The sequence below is a fragment of the Diabrotica virgifera genome, chromosome 7 (assembly GCF_917563875.1).
Source record: "Diabrotica virgifera virgifera chromosome 7, PGI_DIABVI_V3a".
NCBI lineage: Eukaryota > Metazoa > Arthropoda > Insecta > Coleoptera > Chrysomelidae > Diabrotica > Diabrotica virgifera.
Window position 1 is genome coordinate 23,769,934 of NC_065449.1, and position 13,829 is coordinate 23,783,762.

The 13,829-nt window shown below is 33.9% G+C and overlaps 1 protein-coding gene across 2 annotated transcripts in view; it reads left to right on the forward strand.

The window, feature by feature from the left end:
- The window catches only part of LOC114324789 (potassium voltage-gated channel protein Shab), a 535,540-nt gene that overhangs the window by 398,051 nt on the left and 123,660 nt on the right, over positions 1-13,829 (forward strand). The window lies entirely within an intron of this gene.

Here is a 13,829-nt window from a genome sequence, read left to right on the forward strand (position 1 = left end):
GGTTTTCGAGATGAAAGTCAAAGGACTGGCAGAGCGAGCGCAAGTGAGTATTCACATTCAACTACTCTCTCTCTCTCTCTCACTTGCCGCAGGCAAAGCGGCAAGTGAAAAAGGGAACAAGACGATGCTGTCGTCACATTCCATTCTTGAGAGTCGTTCGGTAAATGAGTTGTGAGGACATTGGCGAGGAACTGATGTGAACACCCCACTCGCGTCGATATCGTATTTCGGGCAATATTTCCGGCAGCGGCAGCAGCAGTGGCAATGGCTGAGTATAAATCCGGCATAGGTCGCACCTCGGTATTGGCGAGTCTAGTAGTCAAGAACAAACCTCACCATATACGATAAGTCATAATATGTGCGCTTCTATGGTGATTTGCCGATTGAGCATGGTGTAAATGTGAACATGCCTGTATGCGTATTTTGTTATTTGGTATTTTCTAATATAACATATGTACAAAAAAGGATCTAAAAACATTACTAATTTATGAGAGTCTAGGAATTTAACTTATTAGCAATTTTAGGCAAAAAAATTCTCCTGTTCTTAATCTTTTAATCTAATTGTACTTAGTAAATCTTTTAAAAACTTAATACCTTCAATTTTTATTGCGTTACTTATCGAATGAATTTTAATCAAGTAATAATAGATTCCAGTGTTTTTATAAACTTTAAGAAAAATGCAGCTTTAAAAATTATAAAACAGTATACATACTTCTTTACCTATCTGTATTAACTGAGTTGCTTACTACGTATTGTATTTAAGTGTATCTATATCTAAATATTTTTTTACTTCATGCTAAAAGTTTTTTAGATAACTCATCGCCATATCTTCAACAGGACTGACGTCTTTTGTATTTAAATGTACAGCTTTCTTTCTTTACGATTTTTCTTTATGATTACGAACAGTAATAGCTTTAAGACTGTCTCGGGTTGGTGAAAATTTGGATGAATAAACAGGCTTTGAATGTGGTATTAAAGTATTTCGCTGTTGTTTTGTAACACATAAGTATGTAAATAACACTTATTGAGAAAAGCTACCCTAAAGATTATTTAAATTCATCTCGTAAACACAAACACACACTTAATTCACTAAACTCTTAGCCAGATATCCCATTACTTCTAAGTTTAAGAGCATAATATAATTATCTTTATGAAGCATATTAGTCCATTCTTTCACGGTTTTTGCTCTAAATTTTAAAGAACCGCTTGGATTGACATGAAATTTGGCATACGCATAGCTTACATGTCAAAGAAAAAAAGTGATATTGTGCCGACGTGTGCTTTTGCCCTGGGGGTGACTTTCACCCCCTCTTGGGGGTGAAAAAATATATGTCCAAAACAACTCCGGAAATGGGTAAACTGACTAATTTTGTTCATTTTTCAACAAAATAACCACATTTTTAGACGGTTTTTCGCAAATAACTCAAAAAGTAAGTATTTTGTCGAAAAAACCGTTCTTAGCAAAAATATAGCCTATAAAAAAGTAAAAAAAAATGGTGTACACGTTAGGTCCCTGGATCTCGTAGAACCAGAGTTATAGCCAATGAAATAAACAAATTTCAAATAGAATATTTCGACGTGAAATATCCAAAAAATTAAGCACTTTTTGGGGAAAACCCATTTTAACTTTTTTAAAGTGTTTAAAAAAATCTTTATTTCTGTTTTTACGAAAAGTTTCTAGCATTAAATTTAAGCAAGTTACGCTCAAAATAAAGTTGGTCCCTTTTGTTTTTGCAAAAAAAATCGGGAAGACCACCCCCTAATTAGCAACTTAAATGAAATTAATCGTTGCCGCTCCATAAATTATTTTACTTATATTGTGTTTATATGATCTGTAAGTTTCATCGATTCAAAGTGTTTATTTTTGAAAAAATTTGGTTTCAAAGTAAAATTTTTAAAAATTTAAATTTTGAAAAATATGCTTTTTTTCAAAATAACTTAAAAATTGTTAGAGATACCAAAAGTCTCGAAATACAAAAAAAGTCAGATTTGCTTTTCTGAATATCATTTAATTTTTTGTTTTTCTGTTAGACAAAAATTGATCAAGATTTGGTGTTTCTAAATTTGCATACATTCGTGATCAGTGACTCGTTCAACCCCTTTTAACTACAGCCGTTTCAATAATAAGGACTCTGAACCGATGAAACTTACAGATCATATAAACAATATATACACGAGTCAAGAAACTTGTGAAGTCGTTACGATTAAGTTCATTTAAAATACTAATTAGGGGGTGATTTTCTCGATTTTTTTACCAAAACCAAAAGGGACTAACTTTATTTTGAGCGTAACTTGTTTAATTTTGATGCTAGAAATTTTTTTTATAAAACAAAAATGAAGCTTTTTTTAAACACTTTAAATAAGTTTAAATGAGTTTTCCCCGAAATGTGCTTCATTTTTGGTTATTTCACGTTAAAGTATTCCACTTGGAATTTGACGAATATGAACCTATATTTCATTAGCTATAACTCTGCTTCTACTAAATAAAAAAACGTGATATATTCACTATTTTTTTAAATTTTTTATAGGTTATATTTTTGCTAAGAATGCTTTTTCGACAAAATACTTACAATTTGAGTTATTTGCGAAAAACCGTCTAAAAGCGTGGTTATTTTGTTGAAAAAATGAACATATTCACTGCCAAATAACTCGAAAAGTATTGATTTAGTGAAAAAACTCTATAGAACAAAAGTTACTTTAAATTAGCCAGTTTATCCATTTCCTGACTTTGTTTGGACGAATATTTTTTAACCCCCAAGAGGGGGTGAAAACCACCCCCAGGGCAAAAGCACATATCGGCACAATATCACTTTTTTCTTTGACTTGTTAGCTGTGTGTATGCCAAATTTCATGTCAATCCAAGCGGTTCTTTAAAATTAAAAGGTTTTGCAATATTTCACCGTTAATGAATGGACTATATTGTATAACAAACACTTTTTTACTTTCTAGTGTTTTTTGTCAAATTAACACATTTTTCAAAAGTATTATATCTTAGGAATTATTCAAACTAAACTAAGTAATGGACTAGTAAAAACCAAAAGAAGTACAAAAAATGCTAATTTTGTTATTCTAATAGATATTTTTGATAAAAAAATATATGAAGTATATTTCATTTTATATATTTATAAATTTTTTGCAATTTCTACCTGTCTTTCGCATGTACATTTTTGTGTCTATACTCTACATATAACTGAACATGGCTTTCTAGAAATCGTCGATGAATACGTTTGTTTACCCAACAAGTTTCTTTTTTTCACGACTGTTTTTCTATTTGAATTTTGTTCGCTCTACCGTTGTACGTTCACATCTTATTCATACCTCATCTTGCCTTCGCACCATGTCCATTAATGAACATTATTTTTTCCTATTTCAATACCTCTTCTACGTCTTCTTTTTGTACCGATCTGACTCTATTTGCTTTTCAATGTTCCTCTAGTAAGTTGTCGTTCCATCGTTTTCGTGGTTTTCCTACTGATCGTCTTCCTATTGGAGAATTGTCTCACGCATGTATACTACTCTATTTGTTGATATTCAGCTTTATGATTATTTCATTCTACTCTTCTTATTCAGATGTTTTTCAGCTTGCATCTCTGCTTGCTTATATCTGTACTTCTAGCTCTGTCCCATAGTGTCTAACGATTTTTCTTAGGGTTTTTATCCCTGCTGTTTCAAGCATTCTTTTTGTTCTCGCTCTATCATTTCATGTTTCTGCCGCGTATTTCATTATTCAGCTGATAACTGTTTTGTAAATTCTGCTACCTCCAATTACATCTTATTGGATTTTCTGTTACAGCCAGGCATTTTGCGTTTTTTGGTGAAAATTAACATGTTAAATTTTCTCTCGCTTATACTAAATTGGTGCAACATACGTTGTAAATCATCTTCACTTTGAGATATTAGTATTCCATCGTCTGCATATTAGATTATTTTAAATTATTTTTCTCCCATTTACTATCCTTTTTTAGTTATTACTTTTTTTCTAATATTTCATCCATGATCTGGATGAACAATAGACAACTCAGGGAATCCCTTTGTCTTATTACATCACCAGTTTCAATTAGGTCATTCGGTTCTTCTTCTACTTTTACTTTTATTGTGTTAACCTTTAAGGTTAGGCAGGTTCTTCTTCTCTTAGGATCATAATCTTGGATTATGATGCATGTGGGTGAGTCATTGCCTGTCTGGCTATGTTTTTCCATTGAGACCTCTATTTTGCCCTTTCCTTCCATTGTCTTACATTCATAGCTTTCAGTTAGTCGTCTTAGTCATCTAACCATCACGTTCTAAGCCTTTATTTTTTTCGCCATCCTATTGGCTTCCAGTGTAAGATTTTCTTTGTCGTCTTTGTATCTCTTTATCTCTGAGTATGTCTCATCTGAGACTAGGCAGGTACAGGTTTCAAAAACAGTATAATTTAACACAGAAACAGGTTTTTCAATCAAAAACAAACTGCACATATGCCAATAGTTTATCTAAAAAGATCATGAAATTCGTGTTTGTTTTATGTACACATACATAGGTACATACTATGAGTTTTATCAAATAACAAGCTTTGTAGATAATATTTTGTTTACTGTTTTCTAAAAAATAAATGGATTCTCAATATGATACAAAAAGAGATCTAACATATTTATCGGAATATCTGGCAACCCGCCATTTTCAGTAAAACCCAGAAATCGCGAACATAAGGAATCTTATTAAAACAACGAACAAACATCTGAATTATTACAATAGCTCGAAGAAACTTCCCCAATTTATTCATCCAAACTCCACCCAACTCCCGAAACATCTTTGAAAGTTATTCCTGGTGCCAGAACAACCAACTCAGTTTCCTAATACTTTATTTAAACTACCTTTGATACTGATGGTGATGGGCAGACGCGACGACCAACTACAAGCGCCTTTTCGATCCCCTCATTGTCATGTCCATCATAATTAGTGTTTTTGGGAGGCTATTCGACGTTTCATTGAAACATCACAATCATTTATTATGCCAGGCAAGTCGGGAAATCGGGGTGTGCGTTCGCTAATTCTGCCCGACTGGCACAACAAAATTAGGCTTTGATTGAAAGAGAATTAGACACTTTAATATTAAAAAGTTGGGTTGGGGAAGATTTCTTATTTTATTTTTAAATTGGGTCCTAATTTCTCATGTTGTTGTATTTAATGTTTTTTTAAGTCATTGATTGATCCTACAGTTACACAAAATAACATTTAATGATACTCTAGACCAATTAAACTTTTATATACTTTTTTCGTTAAACTATGTTTGAAAATGAATTAGTACTCTTAAAATATATTTTAGCTTGAAATCGTACATTGAATATATCATCTGTCACTATTTAGCACCAGGAGGCAAAATGCATGCGTTCATTCTTGGTAGTTTGATTTTTGTTCACACTATGATTTCATCTTCATTAATATCCTTCATGGTTGCGATGACATCACGGCAGAACTTTTACAGAACATGGGTGAACATGGTCTCCAATTGATGTGGAGACTGTGTAATCATGTATGGAGAATCGGCGAATGGCACAGTGATTAATTGGTGTACCGCACTATTTACTCCCATTCATAAGAAAGGCGTAACCACAAAATGTAGTAACTACCGAACCATTTCACTAATTTCACACCCAAGTAAAATTCTGTTGAGAATCATCAAGTGTCGCATGCAGACATACCTGGATAGACAAATACCACAAGAACAGGCGGGCTTCGTGAAGAATAAAGGCACAAGGGAGCAAATTCTTAATATGCGACAACTCATTGAGAAAGCACGAGAATTCAAAATTCCGGTGATCATCTGGTTTCTGGATTATCAGAAGGCATTTTATTGTATAGACTGGACGGTTTTGTGTAAAGTTCTACATGAGATGGGGGTTCCTGATCATCTGTCAGCTCTGGTGAAAAGCCTATATGAGAACAGTGAAACCAGAATAAGAACTGAAAACCATAAGTCCGATCCTTTTAAAATAGATAGAGGAGTCCGACAAGGATGTATTCTATCTCCAAGTCTTTTTAATTTCTATGGGGAATATATAATGAGAAAAGCACTTGACAAATGGAATGGCGGTATTTCTATCGCAGGAAAGAATATCTCAAATTTTAGATATGCAGATGATACAACATTAATAACTGCATCCGAAGAAGAAATGTCCAGCCTGCTGCAGCTAGTGGAAGCCGAAAACAATAGATGTGGTCTCAAGATCAATAAACAAAAAACAAAAATTATGATAGTACATTATTCAAATTCACTTCAGACAACAGGAGCCTTAGACCAGTTTGAAGTGGTTTACGAGTTCAACTATTTAGGATCCTACATCAGTAATACAGGATCTTGTGAAACAGAAATACGTAGGAGAATAGGCATGGCCAAAAACGCTAGGAGTCGATTATCGAAAATCTGGAAAGATTGCTCCTTGTCGAATAACACCAAAATAAGATTAGTACGTGCCTTAATTTTTCCCATATTTCATTACGGATCTGAAACATGAACAATGAAATCGGACGACAGAAAAAGGATTGACGCCTTTGAAATGTGGTGCTGGAGAAGAATGCTTCGGATCTCATGGACGAAACACAGAACTCAATCCTCCTAGAGCTTAATATTCAGACTCGACTTTCCTCTATTTGCCTCTCCAGCGTCTTAAAATTTTTCGACCATATTGCAAGAAGAAATGATGATAATCTTGAGACACTTATAATTTCGGGAAACGTTAAAGGGCGCAGAAGTAGAGGTCGCTCACCTACTCGATGGACGGATCAAGTACAGAAAGCCAGTGGAAAAACATTCTCTGAATCCATGAGGGAAGCTCAGGACAGAAGCCGATGGAAAGAGATAGTTGCTCGTATTATAGGGAATCACAACACTCAGCAATGGGGAAACGACTGAGGAGGAGGAAGATCCTTCTTACAGTTCAGGATCGAAGAAACCCTCGATGAGAGAAGACTTGCAAAGAAGTCTTGCATACCCGTAGGAACAATTGGGCATACAGTTTGTTGAGCTGAGGAGGATTGATCGAAGTAGATCAAGGACAAATCATCTGACGCCCATAGTCTTCAAGTACTCCTCCATAACTCCACTCATAGCTCGCTGATGTGCTATGAGAGGCTACTATGATAATGCTTGTTACATGAGAGTCTTGCGAAAATAAAACTGCACTTGACATCTTCTCCGCCTGAAGTCCAGGAGAGCGTGAAGTATTTTAGTCCCTTGGTCTTCTTTCTCTTTTCGCCTCTATGTGTTGTGTCTGTCCAAGCATCGGGCTTCCATAAATATACCTTTCGGCTGAGCAGACTCTTCAGAGTCTTAGCAGTCGGATGGAACAATAGGTCTCTCTGGCCAGGTTTTTTAATGTTTTGTTAGTATATTTTTGATTGGCATATCCAATTTTTTGTGTTAGTTTTTGGTAATTTCTGTCCAGAGTGGCCTAGGCCCTTTTCGTATTTTTTATGATTTTTTGAGGGAATCTAGGATGAAGATCGGCTGAGGGTGAGAGTAAGTCGAGCGTTTCAAAGCTACTTATATGCTATCTCTTCTTAGTCATTGCCAAGCAGTTAATGTTTGGATCTTCTTAGCCATATGGTGGGTCAGTAGGTATTTTTATCGGTGGAAGACACCATACTGTATTATCTCTCGCAGAATGTGGTTTGGATGGTACCTACATTAGTTCGGAAAATGTCTTTCGTCTTATGTAATGTGCTCCATCTGGCTTAATACTCTCATCTGTTGGGTGTGTCTGAAAAGGAATCTTTCCGCTACGTATCGAGGGACATTCGCTGGTTCTCGTAGTGCTCCGCTATGGACAGCTTGGATCTTCTGACTGTTCGTACGAGAGATGCGTATGTAAAAACTTGTCTTTGTTCTGAATGTTAATTTGCTACTTCCCCCAGTTAGGTTTCTGATATTGGCTTTTACAATTTTTGCCTTCTGTACTTTCTTATAATATGAGATGTTAACGTATGAGTCTCCTCCATGGTGATCCCGAGGTACTTTGCTTAATTTGATCATACGATGGGAGTGTAGCAGATAATGAGATAATGAGAGGTAGCACATACAGCATGCTGCAGATATTACTCAATGAAAAGATCGACGGAAAAAGGGAAATTGCTATGAAGAAATATCCATGGCTCCGAAACCTTCGTCAATGGACTGGCTTATCAGCAGATCAATTATTACATGCCGTACAAGATCGAGAACAATATCGGCAAATTGTCATGGAAGCTACCCACGCCTAAAATTTGGGCACGGTACTTAAAGATGAAGAAGCTTTGAGTGTTGAACATCTCTGGTTGTTTCGTTGGTATGTCGCATTTCTTCTTAAACATCATTGGTTGCATTTTCTCCGGATTAACTGCAATTTTCCATTGTATGCGCCATTTTTCTAGAATATCTAGTTCTGTCTGAAAGTTTCTAATTGAAATGTATTTGTTTATGTGCTTGGCTATTATTGCCGTGTCTACTATCAACTGTGTATATGTTATTTAGCACCGCAGACAGAACAGCTCCTTGTGGTACTTCTGCTTCCAGACTGCCTACTTTGGAAAGGATTTGTGCTATGCGAATCCTGAATTTTCGTTTTATGAGATACGAGGAGAGTAACTCTGTCGTGGCATTTCTGTATCCGTAGCTCTATATTTTGTAGATAAGCCTTGTATGCCAAACTATGTCAAATGTTTGACTGACGTCTAAGAAGGCTGCTTCTGTGTACTGCCTATCGTAGAAGCCTGCTGCGATGTATTCTACGAAATTCACTATCCTAGAGTTCGCTTTAATGTCTGGCTCTAAATCTGAATTGGGCTTTTGTTAAAAGCCCAATTTGAGCCCAATTTTTTCTTCAAGCCTTGAGAGTATTACTCTTTCAGCAATTTTGCTGACTACTGGTAGTAAGCTTATTGGCCTGTAGTTCTGTGTAGTGTAACAAGAAATTTGGATGATATATAAACTCAGCCACAGTTAAAGTACACAGAATATATTATTCAAATGCTTTCAAAATAAAGAAAGGAACTAGGACTACATACTATCACCATTTTTACACAACATAATATTGAATATTTTTGAAGATTTTTTAATTTAAAATCATTCGGACAGGACTTTTTTCATGCTTTTCCGTTAGCATTTTCTGAGTTATTCTGTGTACTGTTCTTTATTGTCTTTAGTATTTTTACTTCTCTCTATTTCTGATTGTGCACTTGCTAAAATATATTTTTGCAGTATTTTGTGATTAATTGATCTGTAAATTTTCAGCTTTCTAAAGAATCATATAAAAGTTTGTATCTACGGTATTTGCGTTATATTATAACTTTCAAGCTTTTTAGTACTGCTTTATGACCAGTATCTAAAAAACTATTGCATTTCGTGGCAAATAAAATATTTATACTAGTTTTTACAAATTTTAAAAGCAAAAAATTAGGACAAATGAAAGTGAGTAGCCTATTAAATAATAATTTAATGTAAATAATAAATTAAACATATCTCGCAGTAGTACATAGTGCTTTGTTATATATTTAGAACGGAGTTAGCCTCTCTTAAAAATATCCTAACATAGTGTTAATTAATAGTAGTGTTAATATTATTTGGCTTTTTAAGTCAAGATTGTTGACCTGGCAAGAATAGTGCGAATAAAAAATACTAACAATTTAACTATTCGCCAATAATGTTTACTCGAAGCTTGATTTGAAGCATAGCCCCAAAAACGTCGAGCAGCAAACCAACCAGACTGGCTATGATCGATATATGGGTTCGAGCTCAGTGTACATAAGCTTCCTATCTTCTCTTGCTACGGACTGTTGCTTGTAACATACTCACTGACTGATACCTCTAACACGAGTTTGTTTAGCATTTTTTTTGCAATACTTTCTTCACCACAAAACATTTCTACTATGTTTGCTTAAAGCTTATATGTTTATATGTACGTGTTTTGTGTATTGTTTTGTTTTAATTTGTACATTGCCTCTCAACAAAAAAACATAAAAAATGCTTTCGTGGTTTTTTTTGTAAATTGGTGCATTATTGTAAATGTTATTGTAAAATTGGTAAATATTGTACAATTGGCCTATTACAATACCTTACTTGCTAAAAATGACCTTACTTTACTTTCCTAATTGGCAAATCTAAGCAACTTGCATGATTTTTTTATGAAATATTAATATTTCTATATTACTTTTAAGTTGGGACTTACAAGTCAACAATAATAAGTAAGAAAATATAAACAAAATTAGTCAAAAGATGAAGGAACTAAGATTCGAATTGTTATCCTCTGATGCCTTCTAAGATTAAATATAGAGCAAAACAGATTGATGAATTAGTCAACAAGGGGATCTTTACAGTGCGTCCATAAAGTAACGCATAAATTCATTATTTCGTAAACCGGCGACTTAAGTAAAACTCCCGAAACAGGTCGATTTATATTTTTAATTTACGATTTTTTGGCATATATATCATACTACTGACGTCATCCATCTGGGCTTGATGACGTAATCGAAGATTTTTTTAAATGATGATAGGGGTCATGTGATAGCTCATTTGAAAGGGTACTCAATTATCTATTCACTAATATAAACATTAACTTAATTATTTATACAGGGTGTTCAAAAATTTTCAATTAAATTAATTGAGACAAAAAGAAGAATGTATTTAATTTATTTAATTTAAAATATGTTTTACCGTTTTACTGTTGCCAGAAAACAGAACAAAATGTTTATTTGACAAATGAACATTGATTTTTGCTTAAACGAAATGTTCAAATTGCCAAGAGGCAGGTGGGTGGCAGCTTTAACATTGAATTTAAGCGAAAAGCAATATTTATTGGTCAACTAAACATTTTTTCACGTTTTTTGACAACAGTAAAATGAATTTTGAATTAAATAAATTACATACATTCTTCTTTTTGTCTCTTTTTAATTAATTTAATTAAAAAAATTATTTGGACACACTGTATAAATAAATATGTTAATGTTTATATTAGTGAATAGAGAATTGAATACCCTTTTAAATGAGCTGTCACATGACCCCTATTCTTATTTGACGTCATAACGTCTCTAGTATGATGTATATGTCAAAAAATCGTAAGTTAAAAATAAAAATCGACCTGTTTCGGGATTTTTTCTTAAAGTCGCCGGTTTACGAAATAATGATTTTATGCGTTACTTTATGGACGCACTTTAATTTCATTTATGAGCTGTCGTTCATATATGAGATGTGTCAGATTTGATGAAGAACCGGGCCTCTCCTATGTGCTTATGCGTATTTCGGCTTTAACTTAGCCTCATTGGAGCACCTATGTAGAGGCACTGCCTCTACATACAGTTTTTGGAAAGTATCAATACTTATTACCACATACAAACTCTCAATATTTTTCATCTGATATTTGTCCCTTTTACACAATGAAGCAAACTGGCAGATCTAACTGAACAGATGGAACATACATAATTTCACAAACCATGGAGAAATATCAAGAAGACTATATACATAGAACTACACATTATCTTCCTAGAATAATATTAAATCGTTAAAGGAAATAAAAAACTAAAATATCCCGAAACATGATTAGATGAACAAATATGAAAACAGGAGGATCCCGAGCAAAAACCTTCCCCATTAAGCACAATATAACATATCAGTGGAAATATAAAGGCGCATCACAATTTCAAATATTTATGTAGATGTTATCATGTTATATCAAAGTACTTATCTTACAAACGTCTGTGTCAAAACCCTTCTATAAGACTGTATAGAGCACTGATAGTCTCCGTTCTCACATATGGATCAGAGGCATGGACCCTCCTACAAAACAGATGAATCATCTCTATCGGTTTTTGGAAGAAAGATACTACGCAAAATATTAGTTATGACTTTAGAGCACTCTATATATCGGACTTAGCATAAATACAACAAAGAGAAAGTTACTCGTGGTTGGTAAACAAGACGTCAGCCATATGCACCTAATTGTCAGCAATGAACCGATAACAAAAGTTAACCATTTTAAGTACCTAGGATTTTGGATAAACGAGACACTAAATCCAGATGAAGAAATTAAAACTCGTAAGGAAATTGAACACTATATGAAACAAATTAGAAGCCTTCGAGATGTGGTCATATCGTAGAATGCTCAGAATATCATGGGTTCAACGCATTTCAACAGAGAAGTCTTAAACAGGGTAGGTCAAGGCTAAGGTGACTTAATGAAGATGATCAAAAAGAGAAAACTTGAATATCTGGGGCATATAATTAAAGGTAGCAGATATAGGATACTGCAGTTAATACTCAACGGAAAGATCGACGGAAAAAGAGGAATTAGTAGCAAGAAATATTCATGGTTCCAAAATCTTCATCAATGGGCTGGCTTATCAGCAGATGAATTATTACACACCGTCCAATATCGAAAACGATATAGGCAAATTGTCATGGAAGCTACCACGTATAAAATTTGGGTACGGTACTTAAAGAAGAAGTTATAACTTTACACTGCAGAGTATCTGCAAGCATAAGTTTTGTGGAAAAGTGTAAACAAAAAGACGGAACAGACCAAAACTGATATAGATAAACGGGATAACACAGGATGCTGAGAAGATCGGAGTTACCATCTGGAAAATCCAAGCGAGGAACAGAGCATAATGGAGCAGAAAAATTGAGAAGGCCGAGACTCCTAAAGTGTATGATGATGATAATGGTGACCAAACCAAGAGTAAAAGAAGACTAATCTCAGACGAGTCCAAGAGATATTGAACGTCTGTGACAAAAATTCAGTCGTTACAATAATTAGCTAACAAGAAATCCAAAAAAAATCCAGCAATGGAGCCTGGTATGAAGAGGAGGAACTACTGTAATAGTAATATAGTAAATAAATATTTGATATTTACAATACACACACCGGCAAAATTAAAGGAACACGTTAAAAATGGGACATGTTTGATGTCTCGGATTTCCTAAACCGGTTGTCCGATTTGAGTAATTTTTCTTAAGTATGTTATAGCCTTATTATTTAAGAATACTGGTGTATTAATATTGTTGCTAGACAGATAAATGTCATTTTATACCGGGTGTAACAATCATACTGTGTTTTTTCCTTAAAGTTTGGAACACCCTGTGGAATATTCTAGCATATAAAATATTGAAATTAAAACTGAATTGTGGCTTTAGGCTTTCTTAACATTTTATTTTTAAATTCATTCGCTTATGTTGGATAATAAAAAAGTTAGGTACTTTAACGACTAGCCATGTTCTTGATCAATACAGGGTGTTTCTAAATAAGTGCGACAAACTTTAAGGGGTAATTCTGCATGAAAAATTAATAACGGTTTGTTTTATAAACATATTATTAGGTCTTCTTCTCCGAGATACGGGATGTTGAATTTTTTCTTACAAACTGACGATTTATTTATTGCTCTAAAACCGATTGAGATAAGCAAATAAAATTTGGTAGATTTTAAGAGGTAGTTATTGCGCATTTTTGGCATACAATTAAGAATTTTATATTCACCATTGGCGTGCATACGGGATATATCTAAAATGTTTATACCCGTATGCACGCCAATGGTGAATATAAAATTCTTAATTGTATGTCAAAAAATGCGCAATAACTAACTCTTAAAACCTACCAAATTTCATTTGCATATCTCCTGTTTTAGAGCAATAAATAAATCGTCAGTTTGTAAAAAAAATTCAACATCCCATATCTCGAAAACAAAGCATTTGCGGACATAGGTTTATAAAGCAAACGGTCATTAATTTTTCATGCAGAATTACCCCTTAAAGTTTGTCGCACTTATTTAGAAACACCCTGTATTGATGAAGAAAATGTCTAGTTTTTAAAGTACCTAACTTTTTT